The sequence below is a fragment of the Pseudorca crassidens genome, chromosome 20 (genome assembly GCF_039906515.1).
Source record: "Pseudorca crassidens isolate mPseCra1 chromosome 20, mPseCra1.hap1, whole genome shotgun sequence".
NCBI classification, from domain to species: Eukaryota; Metazoa; Chordata; class Mammalia; order Artiodactyla; family Delphinidae; genus Pseudorca; species Pseudorca crassidens.
This window is the reverse complement of record NC_090315.1, coordinates 18313297-18328580: the sequence shown is the minus strand read 5'-3', so window position 1 is coordinate 18328580 and position 15284 is coordinate 18313297. Positions and strand designations below refer to the sequence as shown.

Here is a 15284-nt window from a genome sequence, read left to right as displayed (position 1 = left end):
ATTTTTTAAAAAGAAAAGAAAAGGAGAAAGATGGGCAAAGGAAGCTGAGAAGGAACAGCCAGTAAAGAAAGAGAAGCTCCTGGAGAGTGTAGAGTCCCAGAGCTCAAGTGAAGAAATTTTTAAAAGAAAATTATGAGAATCTATCAAGTTTGATGGGAGCTCAAGTCACAGGAGGACCAAGAATTAACCATTGAATTTGGCAAGAAGCCGGTGTTCTTCTAAGATCTGTTTCAGAGGAATGCTGGGGACAAACATCTGATTACAGTCATAGAAAGAGACAAACCAGGCAGGATGTGTATTCTAACATGTGTACCCAGGATTTGTTTTAATCAGCTCTGGTAAGGTACACAAACACAGAAATGATCATCATGAAGGAAGAAGTTTATACTCACAGATCCCTAGAAAGAGGAGGCATGGCATACCCTGCAGGGCCACACAGGGAAGCACCAAGGTCAGTCAAGAGGCAGAAGGCGAGAGGAGAGAATGGCCCAGAGCAGAATCTTTTCTGGGGTTTTCAAAGGAAGGAATGGGTGAGGCAAGGCAGGTAGGTTAAGCTTAGAATTGTATTGTTTGGGTAATTTCAGCTGGCTCTGGGCTATAGGAATGGTCACTAGTTGCCCAGTACCTTGGGCCTCGGAGTGACTTAGGGCAGGGGGAATACTGGTTTGGTGAGTGAGAGTTTGATTAAGGAGATGGTTGGGGTGTGTGGGCTCTGAATTGATTGGTTTGTATATCATAGGTGCCTGCAGGGGAATCCTTTGCTAACTCCAGGAATTAGCTAGCCCTGAGAGGAACAGTCTCCCCAGGAAAAAGGCCCGAAATGCCAAAGAATCAGGAATACAGAAAATAAGAAAATACAGTCAATACAAAGTGGAAATGGTGAGTCTACCAACTCTTGAGAAATTCTTCTATAAAGGGGAGAAGAGAAATGTCATCATAGGTGGGGCAGACATGAGGACAAGAAGTGTTTTTAAGATGGTTGAGAGCACAGCATGCTTCTATTGCTACTGGGAGTGAAGGAGTTGAGAGAAACACTGATGAGTGGAAGAACGAAGGGATGGTCAAGCCCTGTCAGAAGCAAAACCACTGACTAGGAGAAGGGATGGGATGCACTGCATGCATGGGGGTTGCTCGCAGTAGGGGGAGAGCCACAGTGGGACCAGGGGCCAGGGAGGCTGGTGGGTTTGATCTGATGGCTGGGCCATGAGACAACTTTCATTTATTGCTTCTATTTTCTCAGTGAAATAAGAAACAAGGTCATCATATGAATGTGAGGAAGGGAAAGGGTGTTAAGGATTGGGGGAGAGAAAAGAAGGCATAAAACAGTGGTCTTAGAGAGTGGCAGAGTTAACTGACTGGGGAAATGGATTCATATTGCTGAGCTGTGCTAAGGGCCCCGTTGAGGTTCATAGTCATAAAATTAAAGTAGGACCAAGTTTGGAAGCTACTAGGCAAATAGGGGAGACAAGGGAGTTGGGAGTGTTCTAAAGAGACAGTGTAGTTGTGCATCGCACACATATAGACAGCTGTATTTCTAGTTCCCTAAAAAGGACCGGAAGGATTTAAATCAAGTGGAAAGAGAGACCGTCTCCAAGAAGTGGAATTATGAGTAGTCTTTGCTAACCTCTTTGTATTTTTAGGGATTTTCCTTAGATTTGCAAAGAGTATGTATTTCACTTTATAAACACATAAAAACAATAAAGCTATTTCAAGAATAAATTTAAAAATTAAAAATCCAGCAAAGTGAGGTTTTTGTTAGGAAAGAAAGCAATTTCCTTTAGAAAAATCACTGCCCTAAATTTGGATGCTTCCTTGACTATTAATTTGGATATTAATGATAACACTTTACAACAGGAAAAATACGAATGAATCACTTGGGGAGAATGAAGAAAAGCACAGGACTGGAAAACACACCAAAGACAAATCTGCAAAGCTCCTGAAAACACAATGGGATGTCAGCAGGACCTGCATGTCCTTTTGAAACGGAGCAGGACCCTATGGTCCTTGCCCCCCATGTCCTCAGCCTGCTTTTGTCTGTAGAAAAATTTTAGCCAAAGAATAAGTTTAATCAGAGAAGTGAGAACATGCAGAAACAAAGGAAAACAGTCAAAGGAGACCAAATAATAATAGTTTAGTCATTAAGCAAAGTCAAGGACCTTTAACTCCTCCTCAAGGGCTATAGATAATATTCTGAGCCATATCATTTTTTGTTTGTTTGTTTGTTTGTTTTTTGCGCAGCACGCATGGAATCCTAGTTCCCCTACCAGGGATCAAACCCACGCCCCCTGCACTGGCAGCATGGGGTCTCAACCACTGGACCACCAGGGAAGTCCCCCAGAGCCATATCCTTTGAGCTGTCTTATAGATACTGAAATCCCCACGAGGTGGAAGAAGTTAACTACGTGATGACCAAACTGTAGCCATGATGTAAGCTGCCACAATTCCAAGAACTGGCCTCAAAGAAATGGGAGCAAACCAACCCTGGAACTAAAGACGAACAGTACTTAAAACAATCAAGATAACGCTGATCAGACCACTGCATGACTAATTTCAAGATGACAGTCAGAGGACTTCCCTGGACGTGGTTAGGAATCCGCCCGCCAATGCAGGAGACATGGGTTCGAGCCCTGGTCCGGGAAGATCCCACATGTCCCGGAGCACCTAAGCCCGTGCACCACAACTACCGAGCCTGCGCTCTAGAGCCCACGAGCCACAACAACTGGGACCACGCGCCTCAACCACTGAAGCCCACGCGCTCTAGAGCCCGTGCTCTGCAACAAGAGAAGCCACTGCAATGAGAAGCCTGCGCACCGCAACGAAGAGTAGTCCCCACTCGCTGCAACTAGAGAAAGCCCGCACGCAGAAATGAAGACCCAACGCAGCCAAAAAATAAATTAATTAAAAAAAAAAAGATGACTGTCAGAGCTGTGTTCTACATGTAGCCCCCTCCCTCCATCTATAAAAGCTCTTGCCCCCTGATTGTCAGGGGGCGGAGTCAGCCTTTGGACAGGGGTCTGCCACCCCCACTCCCCACTAGTTGCTGGCAAAATAAAGCAAACTTTCCTTTCCACCAACCTTGCCTCTTCATTGGCTTTTGAGCAGTGAGCAGCCGGACCCCACTTTCGGTAACACTCTTTGGAGATTTCCAGGTGAAATGGTTGGAGATAATGGTTGGCCATCCCTAGAAGGTGCTGTAAAGAGGAAGAATTCCCTCCCAGATCAACCTATGAAATAAAATACCAGAAGATGAAGGAAGCTTTGGGAAGCCTGGTTATGCTTATTCAGAAACCCATGCAATGGCTGCTGTCTGTCTCCTGATACGTGTGGTCCCCTCTCTTCTATGAAGGCTAGGACAGTGGGGCCCCACGGTCTCTTCCTGATCACATGGCAGGCTGGGCACAGAGGTCTGATGTGGGAGGGGATGGGGGTACCCCCGGCTTTCTAGACCCTGAAGGCAAGTGGGGTGTGGGAGTCCTGCTTGCCCTGGACAGCCATTCCAACTGGTGCCTGGTGCTCTCATAAAGTCCCCTCTGTCGGCCACAGTTGCTTCATGTAAAAACTGAACATTTTAAAGGCGTCAGTGTTGTTGGGACTCAATGTCTATTGACTTGGTCAGGTATGCAAACTTAGGGGAAAAAAATTCCTGTTACATTTACCCAGATATACTACCCTTTAGTTTGTTTTCACTAAATCTCAGCTTTCAGTTCTTGTTGGAAGACACGGGGAAGGTACTTGACTGAAAGACCCTTTGCCTTCTCCCACTTTAAATTTTAGGGATGATAAATTACCGTGAAATTAATTTAGTTTTACTATTACACTTTTACTGTGAGTCCCAAGCCAAGGACATTTTTATGTTAAAGTCTTTGTAGATGTAACATGCTGTATGCCTGGAATATCTCTGTGTATAATATTGATATTGGGCAAATCTATTAATATTTTGTAAAACGACATGATTGGTATAACATTTGGCTTTTTCTGGGGGGAAAAGAACATAATTCTACAAAGTATTAGAAATTCTACTGAGTGGACTGCACAGGCATGACAGATACACTGATATCAATAGGTTGAGGTCTTCATGAATGGGAAACTATTGTTTGAAAAGATACTTTCTGATATAAATGGAAATTAGAGAGAGGGATCTTAAGACTCTCCATTAAAAAACACTTGTCTGAGTACTTTACTTTTTAGTCAAGAAAATGAACTCCTAATGCCACTCCCACTGGCACAAAGACTGTAGATCAGGGTTTCTCACTGGGATTTTGTTATAATCAGGTTCAGCACATTCCAGAATGATTGTTTGTTTCACATACTTGCCAACTTTATGAGGCTGGTAAAAGTGAAGGAGGAATTCTGCTTTGCCTGACCTAATTTAAGTTCAGGATACACATTCTCTCAGAGTTTGAAACCTCGAGTATTCATGCTTTAATCTTTCAAACTCCCACCTTCCCAGGGCATCCTCGGCTTTCATCAGTGCTTTTCTCATAGTCATGCCTCTTATAGTTTTATAATTTTTTTAAAGTTAATACTCGAAGAGTTTAAGGCATTGGTATCCATTTTCCATTAAATAAAGTGTCAAAACTCCTGATGCTGTACTATAGTCACCATCATGCCAACCGTTTCAATTTTAAACCCATCTTCCCCATTCTGATGACATTAGAACTTCACCCATGGCACTATTACCTTATAACTTTCATGTTTAATTAAAGAAGTTATATTGGCAACAGAAAACACTTTGCTTTCACATTAGCTTCGTTAATAAAAAGTGAAAGTTAAAAGCAGTGTACCTGTGGATAAAATCTAGTTCCAAACCCCAGTTTCTCCTTTATCACATGAAGGTATTAAGTTAAAGGTCTATGCTTATGACAATCTTAAAATAAAAGGAACAATGAAGGTTGAAAATATTCAAAAACCAACTAAACTAGAATAGATATTACTACTCAGCAAAGGTTTCACAATTCTGAGGACACTTTGGTACTTAATTAGTAAAGATAGGCAGCAAAAATCCCAAAGCGAGTTAAATAAAAATAATCCTTCTCAAAAAACATGGTAGATGTTCATGCATAAGAAGGAAATCTGTAATTATCAAATCTAACTAAAGAACTAATGTTAAGATTCTCTGAGAGCAATATACAGATGTAAAAGATTTTTATTACCATAGTATGAACAAATTAAAATATTTTTATTTGGTTAACACAAAAAGAGGGAAAATGTCTTCTTTATCATATATGTATATATTTGTATTCTAAAATTAGAGAAAAGCTCTATTCTAGCCTTCTGGAAAAAACAAAACCGCAGACTTCCAATTAATTCTTCCAATTTTCTAATAGATGCCCCTGTTACCTGTTATAAAAGAAAACAAAACAAACAAACAACAACAAAAAAAAACCCTGAGAACTTGAAATGGAACTAAAAAAGCAACAATCATACTGAGAAAAGCAAGAAAAAACAGTCAAAGTTTGCATAGAACACAATTTTATTAGAATCCATGAAACAAAGACAGAAGATTGACCATCTCCTCTTTTTCTTAATTTAAGACCTTTACAAAAATTATAAAGAACTTTAAACAAAAGAACAAGTTCTTGAAGACAAGGAGAACTAAAAAGAAACACCCGTAGATGGATGTGTCAAGTGTCAACAAATGTTTAAAAGACAAAATGGATGAAGTAAGATGGAAAAAATACACTCCTCTCTGTCTCTCCCATTGAATGCAGCTATAAACTGTAGACAGGATGCATGAATCAGCTATTTGAGGACTCTGAAAGTAAAATGATAGATTGGGGGAGGGACATAATTCAGAGTATCATCAAATCCCTCATTTCCCCTCCAGTAGCCCCAGCCTGGATGCAACACAGCTGAAACCTAGAATGGGCACTGGTGCAGACAAAGAGAGCTATAGAACACACTGCCTTGTTCTGGTTTGACGAGCAGGAAAGGGGTCTGCTAATGCTCAGAGTAAGTGGGAGAAATAGTGCCCCCCATTTCATTCTCCATTTCCTCATACCACAGCCCAATGTGTGACAGAGCAGGATAAATAAAGCTTCAGCTTTCTGGCCAGGAGGAGTGAAAAGAGGACACCCAGGGAAGATGAACGTATCTGAGAGAGTGTGAAGAGGCAGAAGCTGAGAAAAGTGACCCCATAAAGTCATTTATGAACTCATGGACAGACCCCCGGCCTGTGTGTATATGGACCTATTCCTAAACTGCCTACCATAGACTTTGTGAAGGGAACAGGATAAGCCACAGCTCAAATCCAAGACTGACTGTTGGTGGTGCATACCTGGGACAGATCCAATAGCACTGCAAAGGCTCTGCAAATAAATTTGACATGGAACCATAACCCATAGATCTAGTTGGAACTTGTAGCCTGAATCCAGCTGGGTAGATAAACTTTTAATACAACTATAATAAGTTGTATTAAATAACTAATAAGCTGTACTAAATAATTAATAAGACAACTGTAACATAAAGAAGAGAAGGGTAATAGGCCTTACATGATGATAGGTTTCTACATTCTACCTGAAGTAGTAAAATACTGATTCTAAGTAGAATGAAAAGTTAACTATGTTTTTTGTAGTCCCCAGAGCAATGAAACCATACTAAGAGATATTATGCAAAAAAAGATAAACTAAAATGGAATATTAAAAAATATTTAAACATTACATAAGTATTCATAGCAACTTTATTTGTAATAGTCAAAAACTGGGATTGGCCTAGAATGTTCTTCAACAGGTCAATTGTTAAACAAACTGTGTTACTGATATACCATGAATTATTACTCAGCAATGACAAGGAACAAACTATTAACCATGCAACAACTTGGATGAATCTCCAGAAAATTATGCTGAGTGAAAAAAGCCAATCCTAAAGGTTATATATTATATGATTCCATTTAAATAACATTTTTGAAATAAAAAAATTTTAGAAAGAGGAAACATTAGTGGTCGCCAAGGGTTAGGGCAGGGGGAGCTGAAGGAAGGTGAATATGGTTATAACACAAGAGAAACACAAGGGACCCTTGACTGGGTCTTGACTGGGGTGGTGGATACACAAACATACATAGGTGATTAAATTATATATCAATAGAACCTAATACACACATACATACACACAAATGGATACAAGCAAAACTGAGGAAATCTGAATAAGATTAGTGGAGTGTATTAATGTCAATATCCCGATTCAATATTATACTGTAGTTTTGCAAAGCATTAAAATTAGAGGAAACTGAGCAAACTGTATAAGGGATCACTATTATTTCTTACAACTGTCAATTTAAAAAAATTTTAATGTTTAAATAACCCAAAAGAAGGCAAGAAATGGTAAACAGAGGAAATAAAAAGAGAAAGAACAAATAGAACACAACAAAATGATAGGCCTATCAAAATATATCAATAATTACATTAAATGCAAACAGTCTAAACATACCAATTAAAAGATAAACATTTACAATGGATAAAGATGATCAAACTAAATGCTATTTACAAGAAACTCACTTCAAATATAATAATATTGGTAGGTCAGAAGTGTAAGAATGGAAAAAGATACAATATAATAACAATAGTCAAATGAAGGCTGGAATGGCTATATTAATATTAGACAAAGTATATTTTAGACCAAAAAATTAACAGATAAAAAGAGACATTGCATACTGCTTAAAGGATCAATTTACCAAGAAAGCACAATAATCCCAAATGTGTATGCACCAAACAACCTCTAAATACATGAAGCAAACATGAGAAAACTGAAAGGAAAAATAGACAAATCTACAATTATCATTGGAGATGTCAACACTTCTCTCTCAGTAACTGAGAGAACTTGCAAACAGAAATTTAGCAAGGTTATAGGAGAACTAATCAACACCATCAACTGATTGGATCTAAATATACATTTATAGAATGCTTCATCTAAGGGCAGCAGAATACACATTCTTTTCAAGTGTACAGGGAACATTCACCAAGTTAGGCCATCTCCTGCGTAATAAAATGTATCTTAACAAATTTAAAAGAATAAAATTATACAAACCAAATTTTCTGACTATAACTGAATTAAACTAGAAATCAGTAATGAAAAAAATTAACAGGAAAATCTCCTCCTCAAACCTTAGAAATTAAACAATACGCTTCTAGAAAATCCATGAATCAAAGGGATTATCAAAATAACGAGGGAAATTAGAAAATAGTTTGAACTGGAAGAAATGAAAATAAACATTTCAAAATTTGTGGAGTGCAGCTAAAGCAGTGCTTAGAGGAAAATTTATGGTGTTAAATGCTTATATTAGAAAAGAAGCTCTTAAATCAGTAATCTTATCTTCAAGAAATTAGAAAAAGAAGAGCAAAATAAATGCAAATCAAACAGCTGAAAGGAAATATTAAAATTAGAGCAGAAATCAATGAAATTGAAAAGAGAAGAAGAGTACAGAAAATCAATGGAATCAAAGCTGTTCTTAGAAACAATCAATAAAACTGAAAAACCTCTAGCAAGATATACCAAGAAATAAGAGAAAAGATATAAATTACCAATACCAGGAATGAAACAGGGGATAACACTACAGACCTACAGACATTAAAATGATAACATGGGAATACTATGAACAGCTCTACATTCAGAAATTCAGTAAGTTAGATAAAATGGGCCAATATTTGAAAACCACAAATTATCAAAACTGACTCAAGATGAAACAAATTCTGAATAGTCTTATAACTAGTAAAAAAATTGAATGCCTAATTTAAATTTTTTTCCAGGAAAAGAAATTTCAGACAGTTAGGTGGTTTCACTGGTGAATTTTACCAAAAAGTTAAAGCAGAAATGATACTAATTCTACACAATCTTTTCCAGAACATAGTAGAAGAAGAAATATTTTTCAACTCATGAGAACCAGCATTACACTGATACCAAAATCTAACAAAGACAATATAAGAAAAGAAAGTTACAGTCCAATACATTTGATAGACACAGACACAAAATAATAAATATTATTTATTAGTAAATAATATTTAATAAAATACTAGCAAATGAAATACATTATATGATGTGTAAATGTATAAAATATATTAAAAGAATAATAACACCACTATCAACTGGGTTTACACTGGGCATGCAAGTCTGGTTCAATATTTAAAAATCAATCAATGTAATCCACCATTTTAACCACCTAAAAAAGAAAAAACACATAATCACTATATAATTGATATAAAAAAGCATTTGAAAAAATTAAACATCTATTTATTGAAAAATCTCTCCAGAGAGGGCAGACAACAGAAGCAAGAACTACAATCCTGCAGCTTGTGGAACAAAAATCACATTCACAGAAAGACAGACAAAATGAAAAGGCAGAGGACTATGTACCAGATGAAGGAACAAGATAAAACCCCAGAAAAACAACTAAATGAAATGTAGATAGGCAACCTTCCAGAAAAAGAATTCAGAATAATAATCGTGAAGATGATCCAGGACCTCGGAAAAAGAATGGAGGCAAAGATCAAGAAGATGCAAGAAATGTTTAACAAACACCTAGAAGAATTAAAGAACCAACAAACAGAGATGAACAGTACAATAACTGAAATGAAAAATACACTAGAAGGAATCAATAGCAGGATAACTGAGGCAGAAGAACGGATAAGTGACCTGGAAGACAGAATGGTGGAATTCACTGCTGCAGAACAGAATAAAGAAAAAAGAATGAAAAGAAATGAAGACAGCCTAAGAGACCTCTGGGACAACATTAAATGCGCCAACATTCACATTATAGAGGTCCCAGAAGGAGAAGAGAGAGAGAAAGGACCCAAGAAAATATTTGAAGAGATTATAGTCAAAAACTTCCCTAATGGGAAAGGAAAGGAAATAGCCACCCAAGTCCAGGATGCACAGAGAGTCCCAAGCAGGATAAACCCAATGAGAAACACACTGAGACACATAGTAATCAAACTGACAAAAATTAAAGACAAAGAAATATTATTAAAAGCAGCAAGGGAAAAATGACAAATAACATACAAGGGAACTCCCATAAGGTTAACAGCTGATTTCTCAGCAGAAACTCCACAAGCCAGAAGGGAGTGGCACGATATGCTTGAAGTGATATGAAAGGGAAGAACCTAAAACCAAGATTACTCTACCCAGCAAGGATCTCATTCAGATTCAATGGAGAAATCAAAAGCACTACAGACAAGCAAAAGCTAAGAGAATTCAGCACCACCAAACCAGCTCTACAACAAATGCAAAAGGAACTTCTCTAAGTGGGAAACACAAGAGAAGAAAAGGACCTACAAAAACAAACCCAAAACAATTAAGAAAATGGTAATAGGAATATACATATTGATAATTACCTTAAATGTGAATGGATTAAATGTTCCAACTAAAAGACACAAGCTCGCTGAATGGATACAGAAACAATACCCATATATATGCTGTCTACAATAGACCCACTTCATACAGACTGAAAGTGAGGGGATGGAAAAAGATATTCCATGCAAATGGAATTCAAAAGAAAGCTGGAGTATCAATACTCATATCAGATAAAATAGACTTTAAAATAAAGAATGTTACAAGAGACAAGGAAGGACACTACATAATGATCAAGGGATAATCCAAGAAGAAGATATAACAATTATAAATATATATGCACCCAACATAGGAGCACCTCAATACATAAGGCAAATGGTAACAACTATAGAGAGGAAATCAACGGTAACACAATAATAGTGGGTGACTTTAACACCTCACTTACACCAATGGACAGATCATCCAGACAGAAAATTAATAAGGAAACACAAGCTTTAAACACAATAGACCAGATAGATTTAATTGATATTTATAGGACATTCCACCAGAAAGCAGCAGATTACACTTTCTTCTCAAGTGCACACAGAATATTCTCCAGGATAGGTCACATCTTGGGTCACAAAGCAAGCCTTGGCAAATTTTTAAAAACTGAAATCATACCAAGCATCTTTTCTGACCACAACGCTATGAGATTAGAAATCAGTTACAGGGAAAAAAACGTAAAAAACACAAACACATGGAGGCTAAACAATACGTTACTAAATAACCAAGAGATCACTGAAGAAATCAAAGAGGAAAATAAAAAATACCTAGAGACAAATGACAATGAAAACACAATGATCGAAAACCTATGGTATGAAGCAAAAAGCAGTTCTAAGAGGGAAGTTTATAGCAATACAATCCTACCTCAAGAAACAAGAAAAATCTCAAATAAACAATCTAACCCTACACGTAAAGGAACTAGAGAAAGAAGAACAAACAAAACCCAAAGTTAGCAGAAGGAAAGAAATCATAAAGATCAGAGCAGAAATAAATGAAATAGAAACAAAGAAAATAATAGCAAAGATCAATAAAACTAAAAGGTGGTTCTTTGAGAAGATAAACAAAATTGATAAACCTTTAGCCAGACTCATCAAGAAAAAGAGAGAGAGGACTCAAATCAATAACATTAGAAATGAAAAAGGAGAAGTTACAACAGACACCACAGAAATACAAAGCATCCTAAGAGACTACTACAAGCAACTCTATGCCAATAAAATGGACAACCTGGAAGAAATGGACAAATTCTTAGAAAGGTATAACTTTCCGAGACTGAACCAGGAAGAAATAGAAAATATGAACAGACCAATCACAAGTAATGAAATTGAAACTGTGATTAAAAATCTTCAACAAACAAAAGTCCAGGACCAGATGGCTTCATAGGTGAATTCTATCAAACGTTGAGAGAAGAGTTAACACCCATCCTTCTCAAACTCTTCCAAAAAACTGCAGAGGAAGGAACACTCCCAAATTCATTCTACAAGGCCACAATCACCCTGATACCAAAACCAGAGCAAGATACTACAAAAAAAGAAAATTACAAACCAATATCACAGATGAATATAGATGCAAAAATCCTCAACAAAATACTAGCAAACAGAATCCAACAGCACATTAAAAGAATCATACACCATGATCAAGTAGGATTTATCCCAGGAATGCAAGGATTCTTCAATATATGCAAATCAATCAATGTGATACACCGTATTAGCAAATTGAAGAATAAAAACCATATGGTCATCTCAATAGATGCAGAAAAAGCTTTTGACAAAATTCAACACCCATTTATGATAAAAATTCTCCAGAAAGTGGACACAGAGGGAACCTACCTCAACATAATAAAGGCCATATATGACAAACCCACAGCAAACATCATTCTCAATGGTGAAATACTGAAACCATTTCCTCTAACATCAGGAACAAGACAAGGACATCCACTCTCGCCACTATTATTGAACATAGTTCTGGAAGTCCTAGCCATGGCAATCAGAGAAGAAAAAGAAATAAAAGGAATCCAAATTGGAAAAGAAGAAGTAAAGCTGTCACTGTTTGCAGATGACATGATACTATACATAGAGAATCCTAAAGATGCTACCAGAAAACTACTAGAGCTAATCAATGAATCTGGTAAAGTAGCAGGATACAAAATTAATGCACAGAAATCTCTTGCATTCCTATACACTAACAATGAAAAATCTGAAAGAGGAATTAAGGAAACACTCCCATTCACCACTGCAACAAAAAGAATAAAATACCTAGGAATAAACCTACCCAAGGAGACAAAAGACCTGTACTTAGAAAACTATAAGACACTGATGAAAGAAATCAAAGATGACACAAACAGATGGAGAGATATACCTTGTTCTTGGATTGGAAGAATCAATATTGTGAAAATGAGTATACTACCTCAAACAATCTAAAGATTCAATGCAATCCCTATCAAATTACCAATGGCATTTTTACAGAACTAGAACAAAAAATCTTAAAATCTGTATGGAGACACAAAAGACCCCGAATAGCCAAAGCAATCTTGAGGGGAAAAAAAGGAGTTGGAGCAATCAGGCTCCCTGACTTCAGACTATACTACAAAGCTACAGTAATCAAGACAGTATGGTACTGGCACAAAAACAGAAATATAGATCAATGGTACAGGATAGAAAGCCCAGAGATAAACCCACGCACATATGGTCATCTAGTTTATGACAAAGGAGGCAAGGATATACAATGGAGAAAAGACAGTCTCTTCAATAAGTGGTGCTGGGAAAACTGGACAGCTACATATAAAAGAATGAAATTACAACACTCCCTAACACCATACACAAAAATAAACTCAAAATGGAATAAAGACCTCAGTGTAAGACCGGACACTATAAAACTCTTAGAGGAAAACACGGGCAGAACACTCTATGACATAAATCACAGCAAGATCGTTTTTGACCCACCTTCTAGAGTAATGGAAATAAAAACAAAAATAAACAAATGGGACCTAATGAAACTTAAGAGCTTTTGCACAGCAAAGGAAACTACAAACAAGATGAAAGACAACCCTCAGAATGGGAGAAAATATTTGCAAATGAATCAATGGACAAAGAATTAATCTCCAAAATATATAAACAGCTCATACAGCTCAATATTTAAAAAAGCAAACAACCCAATCAAAAAATGAGCAGAAGACCTAAATAGACATTTCTCCAAAGAAGACTTACAGATGGCCAAGAGGTTCATGAAAAGCTGGTCAACATCACTAATCATTAGAGAAATGCAAATCAAAACTACAATGAGGCATCACCTCACACCAGTTAGAATGGGTATCATCAGAAAATCTACAAACAACAAATGCTGGAGAGGGTGTGGAGAAAAGGGAACCCTCTTGCACTGTTGGTGGGAATGTAAATTGGTACAGCCACTATGGAGAACAGTATGGAGGTTCCTTAAAAGCCTAAATATAGAATTACCATATGACCCAGCAATCCCACTACTGGGCATATACCCAGAGAAAACCATAATTCTAAAAGACACATGCACCCCAATGTTCATTGCAGCACTATTTACAATAGCCAGGTCTTGGAAGCAACCTAAATGCCCAATGACAGACGAATGGATAAATAAGATGTGGTACATATATACAATGGAATATTATTCAGCCATAAGAAGGAACAAAGTTGGGTCACCTGTAGAGATGTGGATGGACCTAGAGACTGTCATACAGAGTGAAGTAAGTCAGAAAGAGAAAAACAAATATCGTATATTAATGCATATATGTGGAACCTAGAAAAATGGTACAGATGAACCAGTTTGCAAGGCAGAAACAGAGACACAGATGTAGAGAACAAACATATGGACACCAAGGGGTGAAAGCGGGGGGTGTGGGTGGTGGTGGGATGAATTGGGAGATTGGGATTGACATATATACATAATATGTATAAAACAGATAACTAATAAGCACCTGTTGTATAAATAAATAAATAAATAAAATTCAAAAATAATAATAAATAAATAATTTAAAAAATAAACTTCCAAGTTAATTAACAAAAAAAAGAAGAGGAAGAAAAAGAAAAATCTCTCCATAAGGGAACTTCCTATGCTTGATAAAAGCCATTACAGGGCTTCCCTGGTGGTGCAGTGGTTGAGAGTCCGCCTGCCAATGCAGGGGACACAGGTTCGTGACCCGGTCCGGGAAGATCCCACATGCCGCGGAGCGGCTAGGCCCGTGAGCCATGGCCGCTGAGCCTGCGCGTCCGGAGCCTGTGCTCTGCAACGGGAGAGGCCACAACAGTAAGAGGCCTGCGTACCGCAAAAAAAAAAAAAAAAAAAAAAAAGTCATTACAAAAAAATACTTTTTTAAGCAACCATCATGCTTAATTGTGAAAGACTTCCCCCTAACACTGTAAAGAAGGCAAGGATGTCCACTCTCACCATTTCTATTCAACATTATACAGGAGGTTCTAGTGAGGGACATTAAACAAAAAAATGAAATAAAAGGCATTCAGATTGGAAAGGAAGAAATAAAACTATCTCTATTTGTAGATGACATGATTTTATATATAGAAAATCCCAAGTCATCTACCAGAAAACTATTAGAACTAACAGCAAGGTTATAAGATACAATATCAATATACAAATTCAATTGTACTTTTATACTCTAGCAATAAACAATCCGAAAATAAAATTTTAAAAAAATTCTGTTCACAATACCATCAAAAAAGAAGAAAATATTTAAGAAGAAATTTAACAAAAAAAGTGCAAAACTATACTCTGAAAACTACAAATCATTGTTGAAAGAAATACAAAAAGACCTAAATAAATGGAAAGCCATCCCATGTTCTTGGATTGGAAGACTTAATATTTAAGTTTTATATATTAATGTTAATAAGTTTAATATATACTATGGTTAAGATGGCAACATTTCCCAAATTGGTCTACAGAGTCAGTGCTCTCCTCATCAAAATTTCTGCTGGATTCTTTGC

General features: G+C 37.0%; 1 long non-coding RNA gene across 2 annotated transcripts in view; it reads right to left on the bottom strand.

Annotated features, from left to right (window-relative positions):
• Positions 1 to 15284, bottom strand: part of LOC137214333 (uncharacterized) — a 237961-nt gene that overhangs the window by 116072 nt on the left and 106605 nt on the right. Inside the window, exon 3 of one of the 2 annotated variants that reach the window (XR_010938861.1) lies at positions 3076 to 3224. The exons of the other annotated variant lie outside the window; for it this stretch is intronic. This is a non-coding gene — a long non-coding RNA (uncharacterized lncRNA). The remainder of the gene's footprint in view (positions 1 to 3075; positions 3225 to 15284) is intronic. 2 annotated transcript variants of the gene reach the window in all.